The sequence below is a fragment of the Callithrix jacchus genome, chromosome 14 (assembly GCF_049354715.1).
Source record: "Callithrix jacchus isolate 240 chromosome 14, calJac240_pri, whole genome shotgun sequence".
NCBI lineage: Eukaryota > Metazoa > Chordata > Mammalia > Primates > Cebidae > Callithrix > Callithrix jacchus.
In genome coordinates this window covers 23,697,831-23,717,316 of record NC_133515.1, presented here as the reverse complement: position 1 = coordinate 23,717,316, position 19,486 = coordinate 23,697,831, and the positions used below count along the sequence as shown (strand labels likewise).

At 40.8% G+C, this 19,486-nt stretch overlaps 1 protein-coding gene and 1 pseudogene across 1 annotated transcript in view; both read left to right on the top strand.

Annotated features, from left to right (window-relative positions):
• Positions 1-19,486, top strand: part of ACOXL (acyl-CoA oxidase like) — a 389,909-nt gene that overhangs the window by 218,511 nt on the left and 151,912 nt on the right.
• LOC103787832 (large ribosomal subunit protein uL18 pseudogene) lies at positions 1,073-1,958 on the top strand (annotated as a pseudogene).

Sequence of the window (19,486 nt, the reverse complement as noted above, 5' to 3'; positions counted from 1 at the left end):
AATGGGGGTAGTTAGCCCTCTGCTTCCCCACTCCCTTTTCTGATGTCAGCAGGGCCAAGAGGGAACTGAACTTGCACTTCACCTGTCTGCAGCAAGGCAATGTGAGTCAGCAATCCTTTTTCTCCAGCATGGTGTTGATGAGACCCAGTAGGAAGGCGAACATATACCCAATAGGACCTTTTACTACACTTCACAATTAAATATCATCTCATAATATTAGATCTAAATACACTGGGTTCAACAAAACATCACTTATTATAAAGGAACTAAGAAAATCACAACTTAAATGAGAAAATTAATACATGCTGCTACCAAGAAGAATTCAATGTTGAATTATTTGACAAGGATTTTAAAGTACTCACTATAAAAGTGCTTCAAGGGTACTTAAAAGTGCTACAAATGATCTTAAATTTTAAAATGGAAAAAATATAAGCAAATAAAAGGGGACAAAATTCAAATGATAGAATTAAAAATATAATAACTGAATTAACAAACTTGCAATTTGACCCTAATAATAGAGTAGATATGATAGAAGGTGGAATCAGTGAATTTGAGGTCAGATCAACAGAATTTACTCAATCTGAACAATAGAGAAGAAAGAGAATGAACAGAATCACAGGGATCAGTGGAGCAATACCAAAAGAGCTGGCATTTGTATTATGAGAATCTCAGAAGGAGAGAAGTGTGTTGCTCAATGTATGTAAAGGAAATTTTTCAGACAACTATATTTAAAAAGTTAGGAGGGCAAAGAAACCTAATGGAGGTAAGGTTTCTCCACTTCACTCAAAGTAGTAAAACATCAATACCACCAGACTATGATGACATATATTACAATATTTTACATGTAAAAAATACTAATGTGATATTGTGATGTTCTTGGGGGAAACCTGATAGAAATAAAGGAGAAATAGGCAAATCAATAATTATAGTTGGATATTTCAACACATTTCTTTCAATGGCTAACAAAACTACTAGATAGCAAATCAGAAAGGATATGAAAGAACTGAAAAACAGGCACCGCTGGGCCTTCAGGTCCCTGTCAAGCTGCGGACAGGCATCTCTGTTCCACAGGATGGGGTGTGTTAAAGTTGTTAAGAATAAAGCCTACTTTTAGAGATACCAAGTGAAATTTGGAAGACAACGAGAGGGTAAAACTGATTACTATGCTCGGAAACACTTGTTAATACAGGATAAAAATAAATACAGCACACCCAAATACAGAATGATATTTCATGTAACAGAGATATCATTTGTCAGATGCTTATGCCCGTATAAAGGGGGATATGATAGTCTGTGCAGCATATGCACATGAACTGCCAAAATATGATGTGAAGGTTGGCCTGACAAATTATGCTGCAGCATATTGTATTGGCTTGCTGCTGGCCCACAGGCTTCTCAGTAGGTTTGGCATGAACAAGATCTATGAAGACCAAGTGGAGGTAACTGGCAATGAATACAATGTGAAAACCACTGACGGTCAGCCTGACACCTTTACCTGCTATTTGGATGCAGGCCTTGCTAGAACTACCACTGACAATAAAGTTTTTGGCTCCCTGAAGGGATCTGTGGATGGAGGCTTGTCTATCTCTCACAGTACCAAACGATTCCCTGGTTATGATTCTGAAAAGCAAGGAATTTAATGCAGAAGTACACCAGAAGCACATCATGGGCCAGAATGTTGCAGATTACATGCACTGCTTAATAGAAGATGAAGATGCTTACAAGAACAGTTCCCTCAACACATAAAGAACAGCATAGCTCCAGACATGATGGAGGAGATGTATAAGAAAGCTCATGCTGCTATACGAGATAATCCAGCCTGTGAAAAGAAGCCCAAGAAAGAAGTTAAAAAGAAGAGGTGGAACCATCCCAAAATGTGCCTTGCTCAGAAGAAAGATGGGGTAGTTCAAAAGAAGGCAAGCTTCCTCAGAGCTCAGGAGTGGGCTGCTGAGAGCTAAACCAAACAATTTTCTTGAGAATTTTTCAGATAAAGACAATAAACTTATGGACAGCAAAAAAAAGAAGAAGGAAAGAAGGAAGGAAGGAAAGAAGGAAGGAAGGAAGGAAGGAAGGAAGGAAGGAAGGAAGGAAGGAAGGAAGGAAGGAAGGAGGGAGGGAGGGAGGGAGGGAGGGAGGGAGGGAGGGAGGGAGGGAGAGAGAAAAAGAAAGAAAGAAAGAAAGAAAGAAAGAAAGAAAGAAAGAAAGAAAGAAAGAAAGAAAGAGGAAAGAAAGAAAGAAAGAACTGAAAAACATAGGCAACAGGATTTAATTAACATGTATGGAGCACTATTCAGCAGGAATAGTGTACATGTTTTTCAAGCAGTTGTGGAACTTTCTTCAAGATGGACTATATTGTGGGCCATTTTTTTAAAAATTGGCAAATTTAAAAGAATTAAAAAGACACAGAATATGTTTTCTAATTATAATAGAATGAAATGAGAAATCAAGAACAGAAATAAGAATATCTCTAAATACTCAGTGTCAATGTGAGTTCAAATAATCCATAGGTTTATATGAAATTTTAATGGAACTTTAAAAATACATAGAAATGAGTGAAGAAATGAGTGAGCATGAACACACAACACATGGGATGCAGATAAAATAGTGCTGAAAGGAAAATTCATGGTACTAAATGCTTATTTTAGACAAGAGGAAAGGTTTCAAATTATTCATCTAGATTCCTACCTCATGCAAATTGAAAGAGAAGAGAAAAATAAGTAGAAACCAAATATAAGAAAGGAAATAATAAATGTAAGATTATAAATTAATACAGTTGAAGCCAGGAGAACAATAGAGAAAATTCATGGCTCTGAAAAGAATCCACAAAGTTGACAACACTCTAGCAAAAATGACAAAGATAAAAATTAAGAAGGCTAAAATCACCAATATCAGGAATGAAACATAGTATATTTCTAGAGTTCATGCAGTCATTAAAAAAATAATGAGGTTGCCAGACATGGTAACTTCTAATCCCAGCACTTTGGGAGGCTGAGGTGGGCAGATTACCTGAGGTCAGGAGTTCAAGACCCCCCTGAGCAACATGGTAAAACCCCATCTCTATGAAAAAATATAAAAATTAGCCAGGTGTGTTGTTGCACATCTGTAATCCCAGCTTCTCAGGAAGCTGAGGCAGGAGAATCACTTGAACTTGGGACGCAGAGGCTGCGGTGAGCTGAGATCACACCACTGCACTCTAGTCTGGGTGACAGAGTGAGACTGCCTTAAAAAAAAAAAAGGAATACTAGAAAATAGCTTTACATTTATAAATTGAGAACTTAGAAAAAATGAACCAGTTCCTCAAAAGCTGGAAACTATCTGACTCAACAAAGTTGAAATAGACAAACTAAATGGTCTTAAATCTTAAAGCCTATAATAAGATTATAAGCCTATATCTTAAAAAAATTAAACCCTTCATAATAATATAAAAGTTCCTGAAAAAGAAACCTCCCAGCCTTGAAAGCTTGGATAATTCTATTTACCATTTAAAGGAGAATTTTACACTCTCCTCTTCTGTTTCCAGAAAATTCTATTTCCAGAAAATAAAAGAAGAGAGAGTACTCCTTAATCATTTTAGAAAGCTAGTATTACTCTGATACTAAAAGTAGACAAAGATAGAAGAAAAAAGCAAAAAAGCTACATACCAGTATTACTCATGAATGTAAATACAAAAATGTTCAATAAAATATTAACAAATTGAATCTGGTAATGTATAAAATGAATTACAAGTAGCAACCTAGTGGAATTTGTCTCTCATATGCTGGTATGCTTCAACATTCAAAAATCAATCAAATACAATCCACCACATGAACAGCTAAAGGAGAAAAAGTCATATGATCATGTCAGTTTACACAAGAAAAGCATCTGACAAAGTCCAACAACCGTTCATGATAATCAGCAAACTAGGAAAGAAGGGAATTTCCTCAACTGCAAAAAAAGGGTCCACAAAAATTATAGCTAACATCATGCTTAATAGTGGAACTATTAATAGTGAATACTTTCCCCTCAAGATTAAGAAAGGGGCAAGAATGTCTACTGTTATTCAACTAGTCCTAAAAGTTTTGCTAGTGCTATAAGGCAGTAAAAATAAATGTAAAGCATAGAGATTAGAAAGGAAGAAATAAAAACTGTAGTTTTCTGACAAAGTTGCAAAAGCAATCCAGTGGAGAGAGGATAGCCTTTTAAGCAAATAGTGCTAGAGTAATTGGACATCCACAGGCAATAAACTGAACCTCACCCTAAGTCTCATACATTATAAAGAAATCTAACTCAAAATGAATTACTAACTTAAATATAGAATATAAAATTTTAAAGCTTTTAGAAAAAAATTAGGAGAAAATCCTTGAGACCTAGGGATAGGGAAAAAGTTCACAGGCTTGACATCAAAAACACATTTCATAAAAGGAAAAATTGGTAAGCTGGATTTCATGAAAATGAAAAATTTTTGTTTTATGAAAGACCCTGTGAAGAGGATGAAAAGACAAGCTACATCCAGGGAGAATGTATTTGCAAATGATACCTTCAACAAAGGACTTAAGTCTAGAATATACAAAGAATTCTCAAAACTTAATGTGAAAAACAAACAATCCAATTAGAAAGTGGTCAAAAAACATCAACAGACATTTCATTAAAGAGAATATATCCATGGCAAATAAGCACATGAAAATAGGTACATCATTGTAGCTATTATGGAAATGTAAATCAAAACTCCTATGAGATATGACTGCATTTCTGTTAGAATGGCTGAAGTAAGTATTAATAACATGAAAATTGAATAGGCTTGGTGGATTGCACCAACATTGTTTTTCTAGTTGGGATTCTGTTAAATGTTGTGTAAAGTGTTACCGGTGGGAGATAATAGATAAAGTGTGCATAGGATCTCTCTGCATTATTTCTTCTGCTTCATTGCTACAGTTGCATTCATGCGAATCCTACAATTGTATTTAAAAAACTTCTTTAAAAAGATATAAAACAAAAACCTATACATAAGTAAGCTTAGAAAGAAATAGAGCAAAAATATTGGTATCTCTATGTTGTAAGGGCTCTTGATTAAAAAACACCATTCTTTCCATTGTTATGTATCTTAAAAAGTGTATTAGAATGAGGACAGCTGCATGGTATTTAGTGAAAGCTCCTCCTTCCCTCTTAGCTTTTAGCAATATCTGTAGGAACGTACATTATTTAGGGAAAATTGAGACTCATAATTTAACTTGGGCTACATTAAAAGTTGTCTGGTTTCCTTGTCTCCCTCCTGGTTAAATGTTGTAACAAAAACACTTCTTAAGAATAATAGTCAGTAATTCAGATATTACACTAATTCACAGTCTCCATCTCAGCTTATGATCCAAGTGAGATTTTTTGACTACTTTCTCTTTGGGAGTATATTTTAAACACAAGCATGTGATTCAACAGCACTTGACCCCAAAGCTGTGATTTAGTGCTTTAATTGCAAGCTCTAGCTTATGAGCATTATGGAAAGGCTGCTTAGTGTGTTGTGGGAATGCTTACAATTTCTAACTGAGAACTCCAGTGGAAGCAAGGGGGAAAACAGGGACTTCTTTATCACGTAAGTGGGAGCATGAAAGGAGGAACTCTGGACCACGAAGAGCAGGAATGTGCAGGGATGCTGGACTGCAGGGAGGCTGACACCTGGTTGGGAGAATGGATATCAGCACAGAAAGTAGGACACCCTATGCACTAAGAACACACACAAGTGCTCCAAGGCCTAGGATGAGGAAGGAACCACGGCATGGTCCAGTTTCATGGTCTGCTAAGAAAGAGATCACCAGAGACCTTACATCCAGACTGCAAGCCTTTTTTTTTCACCATTTTGCTACACAGATATCTTCCAGATACATACTGGAGAAATGCTACCTCAAGCCATGGTCCAGCTGGAAACACTTCTTATATAAGTGGTATGTGTCAAGGGTCCCCAAGATCACCCCCAGGATTGATGATTCACTAGGATAACTCTCAGGACTTGACATATAGTTGTTCTCATGGCTATGATTTTTTACAGCAAAATCATATGTAAAAAACACACATATATTTACACACATACATTTCTCTCTCTCTCTCTCTCTCTCTCTCTCACACACACACACACAAAATGCAAGATCAACAAAGGAAAAGTCACATGGACTGAAGTCCATAGGAAGCCAGAAGCAAGTTTCCAAGAGTCATCTCTCAATGGAGTCATGAAGGTCATGCTTAATTCCCCCACCAACAAATTGTAGCAGTAACATGTGAACTATTGTTTAACAGTGAAGCTCAGTAGAGACTCAGTGTCCAAGGTTTTTATTGGAGGCTGGTCATGTAGATACCCTCTGCCTAGCATGTATCAATGTAGAAAGCTAGTGTTCAGCGTAAACCACGTTGTGTGCTCAAATGGTTTAGTCACAGTGAGCCACCCTTATCAGGTGGGATCTTCTCAAACCCAAGTTCCCAGATGCAGTCTCAGGATAGCAGTCTCAGGCCTTTCATGTTAACTTTATTTTGCACATGATGCCATAAGATAAAGCATATGCCCTTCCTGATTGGCATTAGTGTTCTTCCCTCTTTAAGGTCAAATAACTAGAAGAAATAAAAAGCAGGAATAAGTAAATGACAATGTCAATGACATCAACAGTGGGAGAGCAACCATCAGATGAGCAAGTATTTTTATTACTTTCTGTAGAATGCAAACCGTGGAATGAAATTGACAGCTCAACCTTCTATAGTCTGAATGTTTATGTCTCTCCATGATTAATGTGTCAAAATCTACCAAGGTGATGGTATTAAGAGGTGGCGCCTTTGAGAGCTGATTAGGTTACCACAGCTTTGCCCTCACGGTTGGGGTTAGTGTCTTATCAAAGAGAGCTGCCTTGCCTCTTACACTATCTGCAGACCCAGCAAGAAAGTGCCATCCATGAACAAGACAATTAGCCCTCACCAGACACTAGATCTGCCAGTACCTTGATCTTGGACTTGCCAGACTCCAGAACTGTGAGAAATCAATTTCTGTTGTTTATAAGCCACCCAGTTTATGGTATTTTGTTATAGCAGCCTAAGGTGACTAAGACACAAACTGAGTAGACCCAGCCAGAGGTGGGGGTTGTTTCTTCTGGATGACCCTGGAGAGACACTGGGTCACAAGGATTGAGAGCAGGAGAGGGATTCAGACAGAGAGCCATGCATTCCCATAAAGGCCTATTTAATAGCAGAATGCCCTGTTCCCCACATCAGAGCACCTGACTCCAGTAATAGCATCTGCCACAGCTCCAGAAACCTGCACTGGGAAGAAAACTTAACAGCCTGGCTATGCAGTGCTTGGTCCACTGGGGTGAGAGACTGAGACCCCTGAATGAATAGCTTAGTGCTGGGGAGGGTCGTCCTGCTTGTTTGCCATCAGTCAGTACCTGCTCCTAGGAAATCTGCCAGATGATTGCCCTGTGTTGGACCCAGAGATTTTTGCTGCTGGGCATCCAGGAGTGATGCTTCCACAGTGATAGGAGGTGGTGTTAGTTGCTTGTACTGATCCACTTGGCCTTCCACTTGTGTGTTGGAATCTCCCCATTTCGGGGAGGCCAATTTTCTCTGGGTTGGATCCTGCTTTGATTCTCCTTATTGAAGTAGAGATGGAAAGTTCAGGAGACACAGGGGAGAAACTGGTCAGTGAGTTTCACAATATTCTGATATTACCTACAGTGCTTTCAGCTCTCTACTGGAAGGTGAAACTCTCTTGAGATCCTGAAGGTGCTAGGTTGCTGTCCCATGATTGAGGGGATGTACTGTGGCATTTCTGCAGGCTTTCCATGTTTCCCTTTAAGCAAGATGGAAAGTTTTCTGACCCTTTTATTATTTGCCAGGGCAGAGGTTGTAGCCCCTTGGTGAAATTTAATTACACCCTCCACCAAATCCAATTACTACCCACACCCATGAAATCCCATTATAACTTTCTTTTGCTTCATTAGAGATACACCAAGACAGGTCCCTTCCTAATCCATTCTGGCAGATTCCCTAAAGAACGTTAGTTAGAGGTTTTGCTTATATTGTTCCTTACCTTGCAGTGCAAATACACAAAAATGCAAATGACCTGCCATTAACTTGCTTAAGGCCAGGGAAGGGTGTCCACTTCCTGACCAGTCTGGGTGGCTTCTGTCACAGAGAATTCTGTCTTGGAACTGCCCATGGCAAGATGTGTGCCTGCTGACGGAAAGCCTGGCAGTAATACCATCAAGCCTTATGTCCAGAAGAGCACAAAATATTTCTCCAATCAGAAGGAAGCATTGGGTTGTTTTGGTGCCAGGCTGTGGCAGGTGGCCAAGAAAACAAAACCCCTTTTGTACTTTTTCCATGCTTAAAACACTAGACTCAGCTGAGATGTGGTTTGGGGTAGGACAGACCTTTCCTGCAGGGGTTGGGGAGCCCAGCTGTTCTTCCCCTGGCAGGAATGCCTGAGCTGTGCTGTGGGGCTGGCTGGCTGATGTGTGCCGCATACCAGCGGTGGGATATCAGCCCAGTGTAGTTTCTATCAAATTTGAACTAAGGAAGAAAATAAAAGAGACCAAGTACATGTCCATTTTACTATAAGAAAGCTGATTCCTTAGGGATTTCAGACTCCTGAGGGTATTTTTCTAAGGATAACCAGAGAATGAACAATCAAGCATCATCAGACATTTTTGTTTTGTTTTTATTTTCAACTTTTACCATCAAAAATTTCAAACAGAAATGTCAAGATGAAAGTTGAAAGACTAGTACAATAAACATCTGGGCACACCGTCCACCTGGTTTCATCACATGCTAACACTTTGCCATATTAAAATTTCTTTTTACCCTCTATGCATATGTTTGTGTGAGTGTGTATGTGTGCATGAAATCATGTGAAAGTAAGCTGCAGGCATCAAAACACTTCATCCCTAAAAACTTCAATGTTCATTTTCTAAAAATAAGAATTTTTTCTTATAAAATCATAATAACCATCATCACACCTAAATAAATGAACAATAATTTTGTATTATTATTCTAAAAAATATTTAGAGAAAAATCAACAGCATGAAAAAGAAGGAGCAAGAGGAACAAACATAACGACAGACACTGGAGGCAGCAAAATAGAGAGAGGAAAACTAATTAGTAACCCTAGGGACATGTGGCCACATTGCATCCGTAAAGCAGGAATAGCCTGCTATGAGAAACAAGCATTTAGAGATCCACAAAGTGCCTGGGAAATTAAAAGTATACATTTGAAAAAAAGAATCCAACATAAGGGTTAAAGAACAAATTTGAGAAAACTTCCCAGAATAAAGATTAGAAAGATTAAAGAAAAAGGAGGAGTGGGTAGGATTTTGATGGAACTCCCTCCATCAGAATAAAGGGAAATTTCCATTCCATCCATTTTTTTAATGGATAATCAGTCTAAAATCTGTAGCATTTCCAAAAAAGGGAACAGAGAATACAGAGAAGCAGGTAAAACAGAGAAATAGAAGAAAATTCTTGAGATCTGAAGAAACGCCAAAAAGTCTGGAGATTGGCAGGACCCACTGGAAAATATTAGAACCTGAAAGCAACCTGGAGAATTTCAGGACATAAAGCAAGGACAAAGAAAGGCCCCAAAACCCTCAGGCCGAAAAACATGGGATTATTTACTAAGGGCTAAGAGTCAGATTGACCACAGATCTCTCAGGAAGCATTGAAGGAGGCAACAGCTTCTCATCTGTAATGTACCCTTATCTCCTTAGAGATCTTGTTCTATTTCAGATTCTGGGTGGTGTAATTCTGTATTTCCAGCAATCTCTTAGGTGATATTATGGCTGCTGGCCTATGGACCATACTGAATGGCAAGGGCCTACAGATTTACAATAAAATGGAAGAATACCTCTAAAGTTCTGAAGAAGGTTGCTTTGAATGTAAAATTTCACAGCTAGCCAAATTATTGATCAAGCATGAGGCAAGCTAAAGATGGATATTCAAATGCCTGATAAGTTCGTTGGCCATGTATTTTCTGAAAAATGTTCCTTGTGGATGAACTGCAGAAAGCATTGAAGAAATGAAGAATTTAAAAGACATGGATGCTTTCTGGAGCTAACCCAAGGGGAATATATGTAGAGAAATACCTGGGTGGTAGTGACATGACAAGCCCAGAAAACAATTAGTTGAAATTTGAACAGGAAGTCAGAGGGGTCGAAAGAATGACTTCAAAAAGGAAAAAAATCTGTTCAACAAAAAGAAGTAGGAGATTCTAGTGATATGATGGAAAAGGCATGTTTCTTCTTGAAACACGAGAAGGAAGAGTCCATTTAGACTCCAGGAAAAACAAAAGCACTCAAGAAAAGCATGCTCCAACTACAGGCAAACTAAAGCATGACATGAGAATGTATTTGACCTTCACACTAGGAAGCTTCTCCTAGCAGAACAAAAACTACTTAAAAATGGTTATTTCTGGAGTGACTTATAAAGGTAAAAGATTGGGTGAGACTTTTGCTTTTTATTTAAGACTATTTAATAGGGCTTTTACTTTTTAAAGATCAAGTATATTTAAACCCATTAAAAATATTCTCTCCCTTTGACATAAAAAGTCAGGGAGGGAAGAAAAGGAATAAAAAGTGACAAAGAAAGGAAGGGCTTTTCAAGAGAACAAACCAACTCATGATACACATAAACCTACCCCATCCTCCAACGTAACAACCCCATTCACTCCCACAACTGGGAAGAATTCCAAATTATTCCCCTAGGCAAGCAGGACATCAAGTATAGAATGAGACCCCAGGAACAGCCTGTGAAAGGCAGTGGGTGTGGATATGGACTGGACCTTGGACCAAAGAGCTTGGACTTCCTGTGCTCCAGGAAGGAACCACGTAGTAGACCTAAAAGAACATTCTCACCGAAGCCCTAGCCTTCTGGCTGTAGGGTGAGCCCCAGTGATCAGCAGGTGAAGATGTTGAGATGCCAGAAGGAGAAAGTGCAGATACCCCTAAAGTCAGAGGTGGAGGTTGGGTCCACCCAATCGTGTGACATAAAGCATCAATTTTAAGGTCTGAGATTTGAATGACAGCAGCAGAAGATGAAGGAGTGACCGGTACAGGAGTGACAGGGCTGTGAGTAACAACAGCTCTGCTTCCCTGGAAGAACAGCTGCCTTTCTCTTCTGAGGGCCTCCTGAAGAGAGAGAGCAAGCAGAGGGGTGAGGGCCTCACCCAGCAGAACCGGGGCAAACAGTTCAACAGACCTTCCCTGAGACCGGCAGACAGGAACTTACACCCAGAATCTCCTCTGATGATGGCAGAAAAAAAAACTACAGGGAGGTGTATAGGCGTGTGAAATGAGGCCAGAGAGGCAGGCAGAGGCCTGGCGAGTAAAGGCTGTCAAGGCTATGGGAGATAGGGGGCATCCAAGCATGGGCCTAGGCCCAAGTCTCAGCCTGGAGGAGGATGGTGGTGCCCAGGCCAGGGTGGTGGCATTGGAAATGATGTGTAGAGGAGGGCTGGAAGATCAGTTGGGGGACAGAATTGATACAATGCATTCCCAAAATGTGAGCATTCTATTTTGGGGATGTGGAGGAACTTTTGATTTTAGAAAAGCTGACCAAGGTAGTTTGAACAGACAAGTTCTGTTTTTCTCTTTCCAAATCCATTGACCCATATGCAAAGCTGGCATTAATTTTTTCAAAACCAAATGTTGCAGCATCTAAATATTTAAATTTTTCCTCAGGACTCCATGTATGAGACTCTGGAGAAGGGAGCCTTCTGGATCTGGGGCCTTTGTTTACCTTTTCTTCTCTGCTCCCCAGAATTTGATTTTAATGTAGTTTTTCAAATTGGGGACTATGAGTTCTTGGCGAGAATGTGTTAATTTTGTGTCTTAATTTTGATGATCATCTAAACAGATGTAGCCTAGGCAGTATACATAGATCACCGGGATAACAACCATATGACCAGAGATTGCTGTGGGGGTTCCAGCCTTTGTCTTGCACTGCTAAGCCTGTCAGCACCAGAGAACACCTTCTTGATCACCAGGAACCAACCAGGAAATAACAAATGTAGGTTTTCTAGGATTAAAAGATATGCGTTTAGTGAAGGCCAAAGACTGGTATGATGTGCTTGAAGAGGTGTCTTAGTCCATGTCTTCTTCTGTAATAGAATAACATTGGGTAATTGATAAAGAACAGACATTCATTTCTCACAATTCTGGAGGCTGGGGACGCTAAGATCAAGATGCTGGCCCCTGGTGAGAGCTACTCTCTGCTTTCAATATGGCACCTTGAATATTGTGTCCTCACATGGCAGAAGGTGGAAGGGCAGAAATGAATGAACCCCCTCCATCAATACTTTTCTAAGGGCACCTAATCCCATCCACAAGGGAGGAGCCCTCATGACTTAATCAACTCTGAAAGTCTCTACCTTTTAATACTATTACATTGGCAATACCTAAATTTTGGAGGAGACACATTCAAACCACAGCCTAGAGTTGTATAGACCACAGAGAGATGTGGGAGAGGGACCTCTTTATCCAGCCCTCAGAGGTATGAGTATAGCTCCCCCAAAGGAACCGGCACAGGCTGGAAAAGGCCAAGTTCATGCTGCAAAACACATGTTATTAGGGCTATTGTCACATGTTATTAGGGCTATTGTCACGTTATTAGGGCTGTTGATTTGAATCTTATTGGTTTTGTAGTTTTGCTTGTATTTAATTTCATAATTTAGAGTTGAATAAGAGCTATAAACATAAGGTGTTTATATCTAGTTTTATGTTTGAACATGTTTGAGTAATGTTATCATTTGAAACAACTTAAAACAACGTTGGGAGTTAAAGAGAATTGTTTTTCTTTCAGAAAGCGTTTGCATGGTGCTCCATTTATAAAAAAACTTTGTAGGGTTTCTTTTTTAACATTCTGCCCATTGCCATTTAATTCTTTATTTTGTCACAGATTTAAGACCAGTTACTTTCTCTTTTCAATTGAAAAACATCCCACAACGCTGGACAGTTTGCTGTCATCAGGGCTTGCGTGTATGAGGAAGCTTGCTGGAAATGAGGGCAATATGGGGGTGAGGGAGAGGGCAGAGGGAGGCCAGGGGAGGTGAGAATGGGATGGGAAACACTTGGGAACAACAGCCCCACCCTGCACCAGCGAAGGTGGACACATCCGCTTCCTGGAGTTCAATTCAGACTCAGTAGCTAGTGGGGTTAGCAGTCAGGGCATGTTTGTGTGCAATAAATACCCATCTTAAGTGGCTGAAACCATAGAAACACCAACCATGCTCCTTGGTGACTCCACAGCTGGGCCTGTCTGCCCTTGAGTCCCTTGCTTCTGTCCAGCACCTGGTTCTACTGACTCTGGAGTGGTTTCTGGGTTGTTTCATCAGTGTCTTAAAACAACCTCCACAATTCTGGGAAAGACAGCACAAGGGAAAACCTTCCCCAGAAACCTTCAGCTGAACTCCTTGGAGGTCCCATTGGCCAGGATGGTGCCTGTGGCCCAGCTGTATGACAGCTGGCATTTCTACCTCTTTAGTGAGAAGTTTGGGCCAGAATGAAAAGTCTGTGTGGGAGACGAGGGCCAGGCTGTCTGCAGGAGTGGTGAGCTCCTGAGCTGGACTCCACTGGGCCAGCTACAGATGGTAACAGGAAGGGCACAGGGGTGTGGGGCAAGGGTATACTCCCAGGCTCTTTATACAATCTTCATGGGATCCATGGACTGGGCACACAACAGGGATCACCAAATCAGTCACCTTCAGGGCCAGGAAGGGGCCTTAATAACTGTAGTGGTCCCCTGAGTCTCAGAGCATGGGGACTAGTGCAAACAAAGGGCCTTTGCCATTTCCGAGGGGGCTGTAGCTGCTCCTCACTTCCCACTCACCATTGCATTGACGGAGCATTGGTTCAGGCTTCCCAGAAATTGTAAGTTTTCAACATAACATAAGACAATTTGTTTTTAATGTGAAATGGCCATGGAGGTTGTGGGAGATATGTTTAACAAAACCGGTCTGTGGCATGGGGTGAGCTGCAGAGCCTTGCACACAATAGGCTGCAAAGGAGGGGACTCTGGAGGAAGATGCATGCTCAGACCAGGGCGGCCTTGTGGCCAGATAGCCCAGGCTCTGTTTTACTCGCATTGAGGAACTGTGAAATTCTGTGCTTAGTCTCCCTGAGGATTACAGCCATCACCTGTAAAACTGGGAGCATAACCTATACCTTGTAAGACTCTTAGTTACTCCTGTAGAAACATCCACACACAGTAGAGGCTCAATTAAGGCTGTCATGGCCATTAGAATAGGCTCTGGGTTCTGCATATGGTGATGATTTGATTGCCAGACACCGGGGCCTAGTGTGCCATGAAGTAGCCTGGGCACGTTCCAGCTGGGAGAGCCAAAATGTGTGCAGGAGGCTGATTTAATATGGTGCAAGTGTGTGGGATGGGAAGTGAAGGGAAGAAGAGACCCCAAGAAGGGAGACAGGGACCGGAAAAGCTCCTTGTTCCTGTCTACTGTGGCATAGCAAACCACCCCAAACTTCCAAACTTAGGGCAGACAACCACAACCACCTTGCTGGGCCTGTGGACTCTGCTTCTGGTCAGAAATTCTAATAGGAAATCTCAGAGGTGGCTCATCTGGCGGCCTCCTGTGTCTCCATGTCAAGCTTCAGGTGCTGAGTTCCAGGTCACTCAGTTCCCCAAAACACCTGGATAAAGGCAGATCTTCAGACAGCAGCCAAGGCCCTGGTGTCTAGCCCTGCCCCTGCCCCTGCCCCTGCCCCTCTCTGCTGCACACGCTGGCTTCCCAGGCTTCTCCATGCTGCTGTGTTTTTAAAGGTGCTCTGCCCACAGCCCTGAAAGCCTTTGTTGCTGCTATTGTTCCTTTTTGGATTCAGAATTTATGTCAAGTGTGAGTGTGCAGCCCTTCCCTGTGCCCACCGAGCTTTGCATTCACCCGTCATCTCATCACATTATCCTGACATGCTCTCTGCTTTGCCCCTCCCCCAGCACATCAGGATCCCTGCATTCTCTTTGTATCCTCGGTGACTACACAGAGGCTGGCATACAGTAGGTGCAGCTTAGGTGCGGTATTATTGAAAGCATGGACTCTGGGCTGGGTGTATGGGTTCACACTTGTAATCCCAGCACTTTGGGAGGCTGAGGTTGGCAGATCACTTGAGGTCAGGAGTTCGAGACCAGCACTGCCAACATGGTGAAACCCCATCCCTACTAAAATACAAAACTTAGCCAGGTGTGGTGGCACATGCCTGAATCCCAACTACTTGGGAAGCTGAGGCAGGAGAAACACTTGAACCCAAGATGTGGAGGTTGCAGTGAGTTAAGATCGCTGAACCTCTCTAGGCCTTGGTTGTCTCATGTGGAGAATGCGGTGAGTGATTCCATGAACTACTCCCAAAGTTGTCATGAAGATTAAGTTAGGTATTCCACCTAAAGAGTTTGGAACAGAGCTTAGCCTTAGTAAATAGACACTCAAAGAAAATGAGTAGTTGCTACTATTAGGAGTTGTATAAACAGATTAACAAATGAATAAAGCTCATTTATTCCTCAGGCTCAGTTCAAAAGCTCTCCTGTTGCAGGAAGCTTTCCCTGATCCTCATAGTAAGGGATCTACTTTTGACTTGCTGTTCTTCTGTGCCTGTCGAGTTCCTTACAGATCTGCCTGAGTACAGTTGAGTGTGCATAGGCTGATGTCTCCATGTGCACTGGGAGACCCTGGGGGACGGCTGTATCTTATTCATCTTTTTAATGTTCCCTATACTCAATATAAACAGTAGGTGCCTTGTACATAGAAAGTGCTCCATAAATGTGGCTGGAATGAAGGAGGGAAACCAGAAAGGGGAAACCACTTTATATCTAACTGGAAAGAGACACTAAGAAGATAAGTTAAACTTGGCCCAGATTTAACTGAAAACAACAAAACTAAACACTCTTAAGTTAGATTGAACTGTGCATGGATTTTTGCTGGGCCTAAATCACTGCTTCAGATCCATCCATTCTTCCTGGTTTGAAGTTCAAATCCATGGCTTTTTTTTGTTTGGTTTGGTTTGGTTTGGTGTTTTTTTTGAGATGGAGTCTCGTGCTGCGCCCAGGCTAGAGTGCAGTGGTGCAATCTCAGCTCACTACAATCTCTGCCTCCCAGGTTCCAGCGTCAAATCCATGTTTAAGGCCAGCAATTACTCAGAGCTGCTTACAGGTTGGTTTCTGTACTAAAGTAGTCCTTCCTCTTCCCTTTCCCCTCCCCTCTCTTCTCTCTCTTCTCCTCCTCCTCTAGTCTTTCTCCTCTCTTCCTCTCCTCTATTTGCCTTCCTTCCTCTTCCTTCCCTTCTTCTTCTGTCATCCCCTCCATCTCTATCTATTATTTCTTCTATCCAAGGAAGTTTTAAAGATTATCCTCAAAGAAATCTTGCCTTGATGAAATGTCCAGCATCTAAAAGTAAAGAGTTAAAATGCATGATGGTGAAAATTCATATCCACTTGGTCTTTTCTTCATTCTCATACCCCTAGGTGACCTCTGAAAAGCCCTTAGGAACCTAGGCTTGCCAGATGTAGGAAACAGAAATATAGGATGCCCAACTACATTTGTATTTCAGATAAACATGAATATTATTTTCATATAAGTATCTCCCATGCAATATTTGGGTGTCCAAATATAAACTGGGTGTCCTCTCTTTTATCTGACAATCCTATTAGAACCCCCAGGGCCAGGGCCAGCTTCATGGGGTGAGATTTGTGCAGTGGTGCAGAACCCTGCACTCAGCAGGGACCATGCTTGGTTTAATGCTCTCTTCTCACCATCATACAATTCTTGATAATTTTTGAACAAGGGGACCTGCATTTTTGTTTTGTGCTGGGCCCCAAATTATGTAGCCAGTCTACCTAGAGCTCTTTGGAGCATGATTTCAGGCCCACTACCATTAAGTACTGCTACTTTGAGTGAATCTACCACTCTATGGTACAAACCCAAGTGCGGCCCCACTGCCTGGATTCATAATGTATATCTGGTGGATTTTCCTTAGAAATCACATTTTTCTATTATAATTGGCTCTAAGTGTTTCTGCCTTGGCAGCAACTTCTACTTGTCAGGCTCTTTAATCCAAGTTTCACTGTACCTAGCATAAATCAGTGAAATATTTAGTGTGTGGAAATGCTGGTTGCTTCGCAGATGCCCTGAAAAGCGTTTTGACCCAAAAAATGACTTTTATTGGTATTACATAATCATGTTGCATGATGCGTATGATATTTATTGCAAATGCATGTTGATGATGTCATCACTCTGCACAATTGCTAAGACTCATAGTTTCCAAATGTTGGCTGTAGATTTGCTTGATTCCTCCTCTGAATGGGATCCTTTTTAAAAGAAAAGAACATGGATGTTTTGACTGCTCACTCACCCTAGAGTTCTACTAAGAAAGGGGCTCCTGGGCAGGTGTATATGAAAATAAACAGTGCAGGACCAGCAGAACGTGCAGAACCAGAGAACTGCAGAAGAGCCACAGAAACACCACCCACAATCACCTATCACAAGTTGTCTTAAAAAAATCTGGAAGAAGTAAAACACCAGACTTAGAGGAGAATGTAATCACTTGTTTGCCGAAAATAATGTTTCACTTTACAAAACAATCTTCCACTAGGTCCATTTTAACTAATGAAATCTCTAGAACTAACACATGTAATGAATAAAAATTGTATTGAATTTCTTGGTTTTGATAGTCTCCATTATTATGTAAGAGATCACTTTTTTATTTTATTTTTGGAGACAGAGTCTCACTCTGTCACCCAGGCTGAAGTGCAGTGAGGCGATCTCAGCTCATTGCAACCTCCATCTCCTGGGTTGAAGGAATTCTCCTGCCTCCCCAGTAACTGGGACTACAAACATGCACCACCATACCCAGGTAATTATTTTATGCTTTTAGTAGAGACGGGGTTTCACCATGTTGGCAAGGCTGATCTCAAACTCCTGACTTCAGGTGGATCCACCCACCTTGAACTCCCAAAGTCCTGGGATTATGGGCGTGTGCCACTGCACCTGGCCAAGAGATCACTTTTTAGGGGAATCTGGGTGATGGCTAGAGAGAATCATTCTGTGCTGTTTTAACTTTGCAACTTCTGTGAGTCTACAATTATTTTTAAATATAATTAAAAATTATACACACACATATATATTACATAATATAATATGTTCAGGAACACATCTATGAGATTAAACAAGCACATCTTCATTGCACACTCAGTCTAGGTGGTGACTGATCTATCTTTGCCTCTGCCTGGTAATTTATAAAATAAAGTACTGGATCTGGAGACTGTAATGCTCAAATCCCATGGTAGCTGACAGCTTCAATCACTTAATCTTTCATCAAGGGGGCATCAACAGCAGAAAATAAACTCATTTTTAAAATCACGTTTCCTTGTCTCATGACCTAGAAAAGGAGCAAAGATCCAAAATAAGTAATCTGCTTTTGTGTTGTTAGTCAGGACCATGTTTATCTCCCTTGTCTTTCTTAAGTTTAGCACCTGAACTTGATTATTTTATCATTCTAATTTTGATCCCAATTAGAGTGAGTTAGTTTTACCCAATTTTAGTTGCTTAAATGGAAAAAGTGGAAGTAGTGACTGATGCTAAAGGAGACTATCAAGGAATTGGATGTATTGGATGAGATACGGAGAACAGGATCGGAACATACTTATTCATTCACTCATTTAAGGGTGAGTCCTCACCTCCAGGCTCTGTGCAGTACATTGTCTGATGGCACAAGGATGAACACACTTTGACCCCGGCACTTGCTTTCCAGGCTGCAGGAAGACAGCAAGCCAGTAAACAAGTTGTAGTCTGTAGCACCAAGAAGCCATAAATGCTGTGGAGAAAAATAGAGTAAAGGAAAGCTGTAGGGGTGGGGGTGGAATCAGAGAAAGCAATTTGTTCCTACTTGGAATGACATTGCTTCTCAGTGAAAGTGAGATAGCATTACAACTATCATAAATTTTACAGATTAGCAAAAACATGGGTTAATCTTAATCCTGGTGTTGTATTAGTGAAGTGGAATTGAATTGCTATATAATTTTAATTTTAATTCTAGTTAAAGTTAGTTTATTTTCCCCACTTTTCCAAGTCCTGGCAGGGTTTGATTCTCACACTTATTCTGTATAGCAGCAGTCATAAAAATGTATGTTCTTCGACCCTAATGCAGTGATTCTCAATCTCACGGACCTAATGCCCTCTTTTTGACAATAAATATTTTGTAACACTCCTTTTACTATCCTGAATGAAATCATGGATCACATAACCTATCTAGAGACATAACTGTAGGAATTAAAGACAATACTTAAGGAAACCAAAAGGAAGTTATTTATATTACAAATATATTATTAAATATATTTATTCAGTAATAAAGTAAACACAAATACACCAAGACATACAATTCCTGCCTCTATTGAGCAGCATTGAGTGCAGATGCCCAGGCTTATGGACCAGTCACACCTGGGAGCATTGCAGGTTGCCATGGTAATGGGAAAGGAGAGGAGGCTG